Here is an 11,729-nt window from a genome sequence, read left to right as displayed (position 1 = left end):
GAATAGAATATCACCCTGCATTACCATGGACAAAATGAATATACAACTGAAATACCAGTATCAGAGCACAGTATATACCATTAGACCCATGACTGGAGACCAGTATAAACAGGCTTACTAATAACAGAGCAGATCAGAGGCCTGTGGTCTACAGCACCCTGGGACCAAGCAGAGGTTGTAAGTGTGTCGGCATGGGTGGTGTAATGATGTCACCACATTGTCATACGCAGACTCTGTCAGATCGCTCATTAGGGAAATGTGGTGAGTTGAGTAAAAGTTTTAAAACATTTTTCTGGAACATACAGTCTGAAAATGAGTGTGGTGCACTTAGGGGCATTATATCTTTTTAAGGGAGCAATTGGGGGCATCAAAACATTTTAAGGGGCACTTGAGGCAACATAAATCTTGAAGGGGACACTCAGGGACATGGTTACCTTTTTATTGAGCACTAAGGGGCACTCAGGATGCATCATTACTGTCTAGGGGGGAATAAGAAGCACTGTTACTCTCTAGGGGGCACACAGTAAGCATTTTTACTTTCTAGAAGGCACAAAGAGAGGACCGAATTCTTTGGCTTTATTTCTGCGTAGGGAACTTATAAGATCACAGTTATACTTTTGGATACAAAATATGGCACTTTTACTGTGTTGTACACCATCACCATCTGGGGTACTGGGCATTAGGGTTGTCATTATAACAACATTTTATTCGATTTTGATACCATAAAAAAGTATTGCGATACTCGATACCATGCGAAAAAAATAAAACACCCAAAACGTAGCGTGCATTACGCATTTTATGGAACATCCGGCCCATAATCGAACAGTCTTGTCCTATTTTTTTGCGGGGGGCCAGGGTGACTAAAAAATGGTGAATCGCGCAGTTTTTTTTTCTTCTGTTACGGCGTTCACTACATAGAAGATATTTTTTTATATTTTAATAGTTTGGATTTTTCGGACGTGGCGATATGTAATATGTTTATTTATTTATTGTTTATGTATTTTATATATAAAATTGGGAAAGGGGGTGATTTATACTTAATATTTTGTTGTTGTGTTTTTTAACCTTTTATTTAAAAACTATTTCCCCCCTTAGGTGTTAGAACCTAGGATCTTTTAATCCCTTGTCCTATTAATCCTAATAGAGCTCTTTTAAGGTGAACAGGACTTTACACTGTCCCTGCTGCCCTGAGCTTTGTACACACAGCAGCAGGGAGCTTACCATGGCAGCCAGGGTTTCAGTAGCGTCCTGGCTGCCATGGTAACCGATCGGAGCCCCAGGATTACACTGCTGGGGCTCCGATCAGAACTGCCACTGCACCACCAATGAAGAGGGGGGGAGGAAACCCTGTGGCCACTGCCACAAATAATTTAATACTACTGGGGGGGTGCACTGCGCCACCAATGTTTTTAATACTGAGGGGGGCGTACTGTGCCACCATTAATACAAATACAGGAGGTGGGTGCCAGCACCCGACCTCTATGACAGGGAGCTGTGATCAGTGGTAGTTAACCCCGCTGATCGCAGCCCCCTGTCATAGAGGTCGGGTGCGGATATGTGATTCTGCCGCCGGCACCCGCCTCCTGCATCTGTATTAAACGTTAATTATCTTCATTGGTGGCACCGTGGCCACAGTCCCTCCCCCCTTCCTCCTCTCCTCTTATTGGTGGCAGCGGAAGCACAGGGAAAGGGAGGGAGGGACTGCTTCCTTCTCCCCTTTGCTGCTGAGGGAACATGGTGTGCGCTGAGAGCAGCGCGTGCCATGTTCTGTGATACTAGGCTGCGCAGTATCGGTAAAAAACAAATCCCGGTATCAAATCGATATTTTCCAGGGGGGGGGGGCATAATTTTATTGACATCCATGCTCTGCTTGTTTCTGAGAATGTAATGAAGGGGAGGGGCATATTCATTATCACAAAGTATAATAACGCATGAGCTGTGCAGTGGCGGATCCAGAGCCTGGTCTCGGGAGGGGCACTTCCAGATTATTTTCTGTCCGCCGCCACAAAACAATAGTGATTATAGAACGACTACACAGTGTAGCGGTATACTGTATATTGTGTTCCACAGTGTAGGATATATGTGTATAACATAAACATATTTCACATGAAAACTTACAATTACTTGGTTTCGCTCTTGGGGATCTCGGACACCACTTCAACATTTGGCTGGGGGGCTCGGCGGAGTTGATGTTGTGTTTTATCCTAATGAGAAAGATTTCATAATAAGGATTTGGAGAAGGGGCAGAGGAATAGCAGAGCAGGGAGAGGCTGGTGCTGCTACTAGGGGGTCATACCATGTGGGAGTAATAAAGCCCACCATAATGCCCCCCAGTAGAAATAATTCTCCTTATAATGTGACAGTGCAAAAAATACCCCCTTGTAATGCCCCCAGTTGAGCTAATGTCCCCATAGTGCCCCTATAATGTGCCAGTATAAAATACCCCTATATAGTGCCCCCAGTAAATGCCTCCATAGTGCTCCTCTCCCCCCTTCCTCCTAGTTCCCCCCCATAATGTACCAGTATAAAATGCCCCAGTAGATGCCCTCAGTGTCCTCCATAATTTGCAAGTATAAAATACCCCTTCTTAGTGCCCACGTAGATGACCCCATAGTACTCCTCTCCCCCTTCCTCATAGTACCCACCATAATGTGTCCCAGTATAAAATTCTACTGTACAGAGCCCCCCATATAAAACACTGCTTCTTTGTGGCCTCAGTAGCTGCCCCTATAGTGCCCCCAATAATGTGTCAGTAATAACAGCCCCCCTTCATGTGCCAGTAATGACAGCCCCCCCGTGCCAGTAATGACAGCCCCCATTATGTGCCAGTAATGACAGCCCCCCATTATGTGCCAGTAATGACAGGCCCCCATTATGTGCCAGTAGCCAGAGACCCCCAATATGTGCCAGTAGCCAGAACCCCCCATTATGTGCCAGTAGCCAGAGCCCCCCATTATGTGCCAGTAGCCAGAGCCCCCCATTATGTGCCAGGAGCCAGAGACCCCCATTATGTGCCAGTAGCCAGAGCCCCCCATTATATGCCAGTAGCCAGACACCCCCATTATGTCCCAGTAGCCAGAGACCCCCATTATGTGCCAGTAGCCAGAGCCCCCCATTATATGCCAGTAGCCAGAGACCCCCATTATGTCCCAGTAGCCAGAGACCCCCATTATGTGCCAGTAGCCAGAGACCCCCATTATGTGCCAGTAGCCAGAGACCCCCATTATGTGCCAGTAGCCACCAGTATTGTACACCAAAAAAAAAAAAAACCTTATACTTACCTCCTTGGCAGCGAGGCGATGCAGGCCTCTTCCGGCCTGTGTCCCGCGCTGTATGGCTCAGGCGGTGCGATGACGTCATCGCGCCGCCTGCGCCGGCCTCTGATAGGCTGCCGGCCTAGTGCCTGCAGCCTATCAGAGGAAGGGAAAGGGACACGCCTCTCCCTCCCCTGCCTCAGCACAGTCAACTGTATCGCTGTCCTGAGGACGGCGATACAGATGACTATGGAGATGAACGCTTCCACAATAGAAGCGTTCATCTCCTTGTGCCCCGATTTCCAGGGGGGGGGCACTTGCGGACACCCATTGTAGCAGCACCACAGGTGAAATAAAAGGCTATGTACAGTCGTGGCCAAAAGTTTTGAGAATTACATAAATATTGGAAATTGGAAAAGTTGCTGCTTATGTTTTTATAATAGCAATTTGCATATACTCCAGAATGTTATGAAGAGTGATCAGATGAATTGCATAGTCCTTCTTTGCCATGAAAATTAACTTAATCCCCAAAAAACTTTCCACTGCATTTCTGTAACGGGGTTCCGAATGTGCATTCGGTCCCCCATTAGCCGCAGACCTGTTGCTTAGCTTTGGGAATGTGGATCTGTGTTTGACCTCATTCCCAGGGCGGCTTTACTGCTGGGTGGCTCCCTGCTCCTAAGTCTGCCTTGAGCGCCCAGCTGATCACTCGGTGCTCAACTGGTTGGTCTGTCGGTCATGTGACGCTGGCCACGTCACATGACCCTCACTCCCCACTATAAATACAGGCAGCCTGCTAGTCACAGGTTGCCTGTTAATTTCTAGGTTCCTGGCTATTTGTTGGACTACTGATTACTCACCTGATTCCGTTCCCTGACGATCCTTTGCCTGCTCCTCCTGTACTGCGCATCCGTCCTGGTATTGTGACCTCGGCTCCCACCTGACTACTCTCTTAGGACTCCTCTGGTACTTCTCTGCTCTCCTGGTATTTGACCCCGGCTTCTCCTGACCATTCTTTGCTTAACCCTTTGTACTGCGTAGCTCTCTTGGTTCTGACCTGGTCCGTTCATGTTCCGTATTTTGAATTGTCTGTCTTCCCTGCACGTATCCTAAGTTAGGGACTGTCGTCCAGTTGTCCCCTGTCATCAGGACTCGTGAGGCAAGTAGGCAGGGCCAGGGGTGAGGGTGGAGCGCAGTGGTCACTATCCCTCCCCCTGTGTGTGTGTGGACGTGACCGTTGCAATTTCATTGCTGTCATTAAAGGACCTGCTGAGATCATTTCAGTAATCGTCTTGTTAACTCAAGTGAGAATGTTGACGAGCATAAGGCTGGAGATCATTATGTCAGGCTGATTGGGTTAAAATGGCAGACTTGACATGTTAAAAGGAGGGTGATGCTTGAAATCATTGTTCTTCCATTGTTAACCATGGTGACCTGCAAAGAAACGCGTGCAGCCATCATTGCGTTGCATAAAAATGGCTTCACAGGCAAGGATATTGTGGCTACTAAGATTGCACCTCAATCAACAATTTATAGGATCATCAAGAACTTCAAGGAAAGAGGTTCAATTCTTGTTAAGAAGGCTTCAGGGCGTCCAAGAAAGTCCAGCAAGAGCCAGGATCGTCTCCTAAAGAGGATTCAGCTACGGGATAGGAGTGCCACCAGTGCAGAGCTTGTTCAGGAATGGCAGCAGGCAGGTGTGAGCGCATCTGCATGCACAGTGAGGTGAAGACTTTTGGAAGATGGCCTGGTGTCAAGAAGGGCAGCAAAGAAGCCACTTCTCTCCAAAAAAAACATCAGGGGCAGATTGATCTTCTGCAGAAAGTTTGGTGAATGGACTGCTCTTTCCAATTGTTTGGGGCATCTGGAAAAAGGCTTGTCCAGAGAAGAAAAGGTGAGCGCTACCCTCAGTCCTGTGTCATGCCAACAGTAAAGCATCCTGAGACCATTCATGTGTGGGGTTGCTTCTCATCCAAGGGAGTGGGCTCACTCACAATTTTGCCCAAAAACACAGCCATGAATAAAGAATGGTACCAAAACACCCTCCAACAGCAACTTCTTCCAACAATCCAACAACAGTTTGGTGAAGAACAATGCATTTTCCAGCACGATTGAGCAACGTGCCATAAGGCAAAAGTGATAACTAAGTGGCTCGGGGACCAAAACGTTGACATTTTGGTTCCATGGCCTGGAAACTCCCCAGATCTTAATCCCATTGAGAACTTGTGGTCAATCCTCAAGAGGCGGGTGGACAAACAAAAACCCACTAATTCTGACAAACTCCAAGAAGTGATTATGAAAGAATGGGTTGCTATCAGTCAGGAATTGGCCCAGAAGTTGATTGAGAGCATGCCCAGTCGAATTGCAGAGGTCCTGAAAAAGAAGGGCCAACACTGCAAATACTCTTTGCATAAATGTCATGTAATTGTCGATAAAAGCCTTTGAAACGTATGAAGTGCGTGTAATTATATTTCACTACATCACAGAAACAACTGAAGCAAAGATCTAAAAGCAGTTTAGCAGAAAACTTTGTGAAAACTTTTGGCCACGACTGTACACCTTCAGAGGCAATTTTTTTTGCGATTGCATTTTACTCATTTTGGGCTAATAATAATTTTTTCAATTGGTCTTTATTGAAAACTAGCTGAAGGATCCGGCTTCGCTGGGGTATATTTAATCTATTTCATTTAATGTTTGTGTGTCGTTAAAAGATATCAACACTATCCACTATAAAATTGTAAATTGGGATACAGCGGCTCACCCCTATCACGTATGGATAGGTGCTCACCCTCTAGTCCTACCCTCAGGACCACAAAGCAAAAATGTATAGAAGAGTGGTGGCTTACCACCATACCGACTGCACAGTTGTTACCATATTTGTGGCGTCATATGTACATGATATAGGCTGCTATTGTAGTTATTTGATGTACGTTTTATGTGATTTTAGGGGTTTGTTTTTAGAGTATTAATTATTAAACATCAAATTATTCATCCATCTAGTGTTTCCCTGGTGTGTGTGCCCCCTCGTTTCTTCTATACTATCCACTATAACAGTGACATTTACAGCACCCCGCCCTCAAAACAATGACCTCCACAACCCCCCACCCCTTAACACTGACCCCCCCCCCCACAGTGCCCCGTCCCTTAAAATTGGACCTCCACAGCAGCCCACCCCCCTAACTTTGACCTTTACAGCAGCCTTCCCCTTTAACAGTGACTTTCACAGCATACCACTTCCTTGACAGTGACCTCCACAGGGGCCCACCCCCTTAACAGTGGCCTTTACTGGATGGGGGGGGGGGGGGGGTGTCGTTTTGAACAGCTCACTCTAAGACAGCAGCACTGTACTATCTGAGTGTGAGCTGCAGGGAGAAAGTCACCCTCCCTCCCACCCCTCCAGCTGACAGAAGTTGATTTTTACCTTCATTTTTTCAATCCCTGTCGGCTGAGGAGTGGGAGGGGCATGGTCTAATGGATAAGGGGCATGGTTTGGTGGGACCTGGGGGCGGGGTTTTAAGTCTTTTGAGGGTGGACACATTGTGACAGGGGACGTGTCTGGGCTCCTTCCTGCAAGAGTGATGCCCCTCTAGGCACCTTACTGGCTCATTTGCATACCAAATAAACTGGATTTTCAGAGGATAAAAACATCTATTGCTGGAACAAAGGCACATCTGGAAATAAGGTACTAAGTGCTATTAGGCCATGGCTTTACTTCAATAGCGATTATCCTTGTGACAGATTTCCTTTAAAGCTCTCCTACAGCAGTGAAGATAAATGGCTGGGTTGTTATGGAAACCTGGAGTAAAACTGTGTATGTGGAGACTGGAGGACCTGCAAGCTTCTATAAGCTTATGTGAGCTTCTATTGGCTAATGCATTTCTTGGGAATATCTCGGGAACGGTACATCCTAGAGAGCTGAGACCTGGTCTAAAACCTTCCCGGACAATACCATAATGACATAAATCTGTTCAGTACAGGGGAAGATATCAATGATAGAAAACTGGATGCTTTGAATGAAGCTGAAAGTAAAAGCAGATTTTACCCGAGATTATTCTCAACTCTATTTTTAACAGTGATTTCTCCTCTGTTGCTTGGACTGGAGCTGCTTCTGGTATTGTATGAAAGCCTGGACTGTCAGCTTACAAACAAGACCAGTTACATAATTGTAGCTGCAACCATTGAGAAGATATCACCATCTAAAGCAGCCCCCCCCCCCCTCCACTTTCTGCCTCAGCCCAGCTCCAGGCTGTCAGGGCTGAGCTCCTGCTCCCAGAGCTCATCCTTCTCTTGTTATAATACTGAGAAGACGGACTGCACATGTCAACGCTGTGAGATGAGAGCTGCTGAATAGGAAAGTAGCATGCATTTGTGGGAGTTATTAGCAGGTAAAACTGAAAATGATAAAATTTTAAATCACAAAAGCACTTATACAGCAGGGTGTACTATACCATTAGGAAATAAAAAATGAAATGGCAGTTACACTTTAACCAGCTTAGGCCCTGTTATTCCAAGTGGACGCGCCGGCGAAAGTTAAAAGACAAGTTCGTCATCAGCCTGCCAGCCAATGATCGTCGCTGGCAGGCTGATGATTTTCAAAAAAACGAATCAGAAGCCAGTTAACAGATTATATTTATAAATATAATGTGTTAAATGGCTTCTGTGCTCCTCTGCTGGTCCTTTTCGTCGGTTGGTTCCAGCAGAGGAGCAGACATCACAGTGAGTACACCCAACACTACACTTAGCCCCCAGATCACCCTCCATCACCCCAATTAACCCCTTGATTGCCCCTGTCAATCACCTAGTGAAAGGGAAAAAAGTGATCAGTGTAAACTGTCACTTTTTTTCCCCACTGGTATTGACTGTTAGGTTTTAGGATAGTTTAGGCCCCTTGGTTAGGTAGTTAGCGATCGTTTAGCGCCCAGCCCACTGCACCGCAGTCACTGATTTGCTGTATAGCGTATCGCTAATCAGCATTGGTACTTTTATAGTATCTGTAAGTGATCAGAATTGATAACCGTCAGATCTATAATAGTATTAGTGTCACCTTAGCTCGTCCTCCACCCAAAACGCAGTGTTTGCCCGATCAGGCCTGATCGGTGGCCCACACGTGCGTTCACCCACGCCCGCCCCAGTGACAAAATTTTTTATTTTTTTTGATCACTGCACAATCACTTTACAAGCGCTGCAGCGATAAAAAAATCTGTTTTGATATTTTTCTCAATCGCAGCGGCCTCCGGTACTTCGCTATCCTCCCATTTGTAAGACAGGCTTGCTTTTTTTCTTGGGTAGTCTCAGGGAATACCCCCTAAATTTAGTTGACCAAATGGCAAACAAGGGGTATTCTTCTGAAGAGGCCTACAGGCTTCTGACCCAGTCGGATGAGGAATGGGAACCCTCATCTGACAAATCCAGCGGGTCAGAATATGAACCTGTAGAAAGCAGTGGCAGTCTGACCCAAAGTTCGGACGAGGAGGTTGAGGTCCCTGATACCACCAGGCGTACCTGGCCCCGTATTGCTACACCACAGGTTGCCCAACATGGTGAAGTGGCGAGCACCAGAAGGACAGTTGAAGCTGGTACGGTGGCACGTGCATTAGTTACCCCGTCGCAGCCACCGCACAGACAGGCCCGTAGAGCCCCTAGAGTCCCTGAGGTGCTGGCAAACCCTGATTGGCAGCCCCCAACTTCAGCCGCACCTGTAGTTCCCCCTTTCACTGCCCAGTCTGGAGTTCGGGTTGAGACAGCTCAGATCGGTTCGGCACTGGGGTTTTTTGAGCTGTTCTTGACCGCGGAGCTCTTGGACTTAGTTGTGGCAGAAAAACCGATATGCCACTCAATTTATAGCCGCCAACCCGGGAAGCTATTATGCCCAGTCTTTCTGGTGGAAATCCGTCCAAGTTTCTGAATTTAAAATTATTCTGGGCCTTCTCCTCAACATGGGCTTAACCAAAAAGCATGAATTGCGGTCATATTGGTCCACGAACTCAATTCATCACATGCCCATGTTCTCTGCTGCCATGTCCAGGACACTTTTTGAGGCCATCCTGTGTTTCCTGCACTTTAGCAACAACAGCACCTCTCGTCCCAGAGGCCACCCAGCTTTTGACCGGCTCCACAAAATTCGGCCCCTCATAGACCACTTCAACACCAAATTTGCAGATTTGTATACCCCTGAGCAAAACATCTGCGTAGACGAGTCCCTTATACATTTTACCGGGCGCCTTGGCTTCAAACAATACATCCCAAGCAAGCGCGCCCGGTATGGGGTCAAATTGTATAAGCTCTGTGAAAGGGCCACAGGCTATACCCACAAATTTCGGATCTATGAGGGTAAAGATAAGATGCTGGAGCCGGTCGGTTGCCCTGACTACCTGGGGAGCAGTGGGAAGACAGTCTGGGACTTGGTGTCACCCTTATTTGGCAAGGGGTACCATCTTTATGTGGACAATTTCTACACAAGTGTGCCCCTCTTCAGGCATTTGTTCCTAGAATAGATTGGCTGCTGTGGCACCGCGCGACCTAGTCGCCGGGGCTTCCCCCAACGGCTCGTTACCACCCGTCTTGCAAGGGGGGAGAGGGCTGCCTTGTGTAACGAAGAACTGCTCGCGGTGAAATGGAGAGACCAGTGTGACGTTTACATGCTCTCCTCCATTCACGCAGTACACGACAATACAAATAGAACGGGCAACCAGTGTCATTGAAAAGCCCCTCTCGGTCCACGACTATAATTCGCTCATGGGAGGGGTGGACTTTAATGACCAGACAACTCCTATCTACTTTCCCGCAGGAACAGACGCTGGTATAAGAAGGTGTCTGTATATTTAATTCAATTGGCTGTATATAATAGTTTTATTCTCTACAGTAAGGCTGGGAGAACAAGATCCTTCCTCAAATTTCAGGTAGAGATCATCGAGAACCTCCTGTATCCAGGAGGTTCCGTGGCCCCATCCACCAGTGTAGTGAGCCGTCTACACGAGCGACATTTCCCCAGTGTCGTTGCTGGTACCTCAAACCGACCGACACCCGCTATTTCTGTCCTGACTGCCCTGACCACCCTGCCCTATGCTTAGGGGAGTGTTTCCGGAAGTACCACACACAGGTACACTTAGCATAGGGATTGCATCTCACAGGACAGGCACACAGGGCTATTAGGGCCCTTTCACTCACAGCTGCTGCAAACCTCTCCTTTCACCTGGGACAAAGTGCATAATGTACTTCGCCACTTCTTTGGGCGATTTGCGCTTTGCACATTGTCCCATGGGGAAGGAGAGGTTTGTCCTATAAAGGTAAAAAAAAATAAAAAAATCACCGGTAAGCAAAAAAGTTAACGTTCTGTTCAAAAAGTTAAATAAAGTTTATATGTTCCGTTCAAATGTTATTATAAAGTTAATAAATTTATTGCGTTGAGGGCTGTTTTTTTTTTTTTTTTACCTTCTAGGTGGACCAACCGATGAACCAGCTGCAGCACTGATGTGCATTCTGACAGAATTATTGTGCTGCTGTCAGATTACACAAAAGTCGGTGTATGCGGCGCTGCAAGACGAGATTTCTCCTCTGCAGTAAAAGATACGTTTGCCGAGGCATATGAGCTGAGGGGCGCGGTGTTCATATGCTTTGGCAAACACTTTGTATATAAAAAAAAAATAAAAAATCCCGGCAATGATTTATTCATCCACATTGATTGCCAAGTGGGTTTGGATGTTGGGCGGAGCTCCTATGTCCTGGCAGACGCCTTTCCCCTCCTTTTTTTTTTTGGCAGAGATTTTTTCATCCACATTGATCAATGCGAATGAAGAAATCTGTGCCGTTCATTTTTTCTTTCAGCCCAGAGGCTGAACGGAAAAAAAATTATCATTACCCGTATGCTCAATATAAGGAGAATAGCAGAAACTCCTAATGCTGGCCATACATGTAATGATTGCGGAGACCCTCAAATGCCAGGGCAGTACAAACACCCCACAAATGACCCCATTTTGGAAAGAAGACACCCCAAGGTATTCGCTGAGGGGCATATTGAGTCCATGAAAGATTGAAATTTTTGTCCAAAGTTAGCGTAAAGGGAGACTTTGTGAGAAAAAAAAAAAATAATCAATTTCCGCTAACTTGTGCAAAAAAATAAAAAACTTCTATGAACTTGCCATGCCCCTCATTAAATACCTTGGGGTGTCTTCTTTCCAAAATGGGGTCACATGTGGGGTATTTATACTGCCCTGGCATTTTAGGGGCCCTAAAGCGTGAGAAGAAGTCTGGGATCCAAATGTCTAAAAATGCCCTCCTAAAAGGAATTTGGGCCCCGTTGCGCATCTAGGCTGCAAAAAAGTGTCACACATGTGGTATCGCCGTACTCAGGAGAAGTTGGGCAATGTGTTTTGGGGTGTCATTTTACATATACCCATGCTGGGTGAGATAAATATCTCGGTCAAATGCCAACTTTGTATAAAAAAATGGGAAAAGTTGTCTTTTGCCGAGATATTT

This window comes from Bufo bufo, chromosome 8, assembly GCF_905171765.1.
Source record: "Bufo bufo chromosome 8, aBufBuf1.1, whole genome shotgun sequence".
Lineage (NCBI taxonomy): Eukaryota > Metazoa > Chordata > Amphibia > Anura > Bufonidae > Bufo > Bufo bufo.
Note: the sequence above shows the minus strand (reverse complement) of the source record.